This window comes from Schistocerca piceifrons, unplaced genomic scaffold, assembly GCF_021461385.2.
Source record: "Schistocerca piceifrons isolate TAMUIC-IGC-003096 unplaced genomic scaffold, iqSchPice1.1 HiC_scaffold_57, whole genome shotgun sequence".
Lineage (NCBI taxonomy): Eukaryota > Metazoa > Arthropoda > Insecta > Orthoptera > Acrididae > Schistocerca > Schistocerca piceifrons.
In genome coordinates, this window is record NW_025728810.1 from 22501 (window position 1) to 25000 (window position 2500).

The window sequence follows — 2500 nt, forward strand, 5'->3', positions numbered from 1 at the left end:
CCCTCGGGGTCGCTGCAAACAGCAAGACGTCATCTGCAAAGGCCGCAGCGTTGACTCTGCGACCGAGGATCCGAGCTCCGATGTGGGAGGGCAGTTGGCCTAAAACGTAGTCCACCGCAAAGTTGAACAGGAGGGGGGAGAGGGGATCGCCCTGGCGAACGCCCCGTGCTGGCTGCACAGACACGCCCACGCCGGCGCCGTCCGCTATCACTGTCGTGCTGCCCTCGTAGCACCGCTCGACATACTCGACAAAGCAATCCGGCAGGCCATGCGCCTTCAGCACGGGGCGAAGGGCAGCATGATCTACCGAATCGAATGCCTTAGATACGTCGATCGATGCCACAAAGACAGAGCGGCAGGAGCGAACTGCGTCGGTGAGAGCAGTGTCCAAGATGAAGGTATTTTCCAACATCCCATCCCGAGGGATGAATGCCCGCTGACGTTCGTCCACAGCACATGCGCGCATCAGGCGTGACGCGAGAACCGTGTGAAAGGTCCGCGCCAACACCGAGCAGACCGTAATGGGGCGAAAGTCAGCGGGGGATGTTGGTGCAGCCGTTTTCGGGAGAAGGGACGTCCGCGCGCGAAGCAGGCGTTCCGGAAGGGCGCGGGCCAGAAGGAAGAGATTCATCACTTTCACCAGGACTTCGTGCGGCAGGCGCCGCAACTCCGCTGGGGTAAGGCCGTCCGGCCCGGCTGCTGATCCCCTGGGCGGCAACGCGGCGGCGACCTCCTCATGTGTGACCGGCCCCCATATGCACTCGAGAGCGACAGGCTCTGAGTGCGGGAGGAGGCGGTCACGAATGAAGCCCGCGGTGGAGATGGGCTTCTTAGTGAAGAGGTCCGCCCAGAAGTCCAGCAGACCAGGGATGGCAGGTGGCGGCTGGAGCAGGGTGCCATCCAAGAGGCCGCGCACGCAACGTGCACGCGACCGTCGGAAGGCATCCTGCGTTCTCGCGTACTCCCAGCGGCGCCGCTTGCGCTTCTGCGTCGGCGGCGCGGCAGGCGGCCGCTTCGATGGTTGGCGCGGCCGCTGTGTCCTGGTGATCGATCTCTCCCCTCTGGACCCGACCGACGCAAGGGCATCCGGGAGCATGCCCAGGATGACATCGGGCGGCGTGCCCCGCCCCAGACCTATGACACGATCCAGGGCAGAGAAACGCTGGGCGGAAGCGGGTAGCCCCGCCAGATGCTCCCAGATGGCGGCGTCAGTCGGCCCCTCCGGCGGCGGCCCGGTGGTGTCGGCCGCGAAGTCCTCGGCTGCGTCGACGGGCGGCGCAGCGGCCTCGCCCGCGTCAGGCAGCGGGCTCGCTGCTCCCCGGCGGGACGCCGGCTCTTCCCCCCGACCGACCTCAAGCGCCTCCATGAATTGGCGGACAAGCTGTTTGTGGGCAGCTTGCCGCCGTCGGCACTTGATTGCCTCGAGCGTTCGGTCGGGGAACATCCTGATGAGTTCTTGATTGACGAAGAAGAACCGGGCGTCCCTCTCAAGGAACAGTTCGGCCTCCGCCTTGGCGAGCGACAGGACTTCTTCCTCCGTCCACCTCGCGCGATGCCTCTCCGTGACGATCTCCGCGTTGGCGGCCGCAAGATGTTGGCGGCGGCGATGGACCCCGAGACCGTTCTTGGTTGTAAAGCTGCGGTGGCACTCACTACAGGTATACATAGCTGCAAAAGTTACAAGATTTTCGGCACGGCCGGTTGGCCGGCTAGGTGCTGGGGGAGTTGGGGTGGCGCCTTCAGCGGAAGGGCCACCACTTATTCTCTGCTTACTGCCCCCAACTAACAAAGGGATAGTGCGAGGGGGGGCTGGTAACCCCCCCAAGACCCTGGTGCGGTCTTCCACTCTGCGAAATCAGCGGGCCCACGAGAAGGGGAGAAGACCGCAGGAGAGGAGAGGCTAAGAGGGCTAGGCCCATGTATTGCGCATCACTCTCCCTGTAACTATAACCCAAGGAAGGCACCTCGCAGCAGCAGCACGACTACATCAAGACCGCACTTCGAGAAGCCAAGTCCGGATGCAGCCACACCGCCGCCACTTGGCCACCTTAAGAGAGTCATAGTTACTCCCGCCGTTTACCCGCGCTTGCTTGAATTTCTTCACGTTGACATTCAGAGCACTGGGCAGAAATCACATTGCGTCAACACCCGCTAGGGCCATCGCAATGCTTTGTTTTAATTAGACAGTCGGATTCCCCCAGTCCGTGCCAGTTCTGAGTTGATCGTTGAATGGCGGCCGAAGAGAATCCGCGCACCCGCGCGCCCCCGGAGGAGCACGCTAAGGCGGACGCGGCCTCGCAGCAAGGAAGATCCGTGGGAGGCCAAGGCACGGGACCGAGCTCGGATCCTGCACGCAGGTTGAAGCACCGGGGCGCGAACGCCGCGCAGGCGCGCGCATCCTGCACCGCCGGCCAGCACGAGGCCGACCAACGGCGAGAGCAGACCACGCCCGCGCTAAACGCCCGCACTTACCGGCACCCCTACGGCACTCACCTCGCCC

The 2500-nt window shown here is 64.0% G+C and overlaps 1 pseudogene; it reads right to left on the minus strand.

The window, feature by feature from the left end:
- Positions 1-2500, minus strand: part of LOC124758742 — a 7959-nt pseudogene that overhangs the window by 3028 nt on the left and 2431 nt on the right.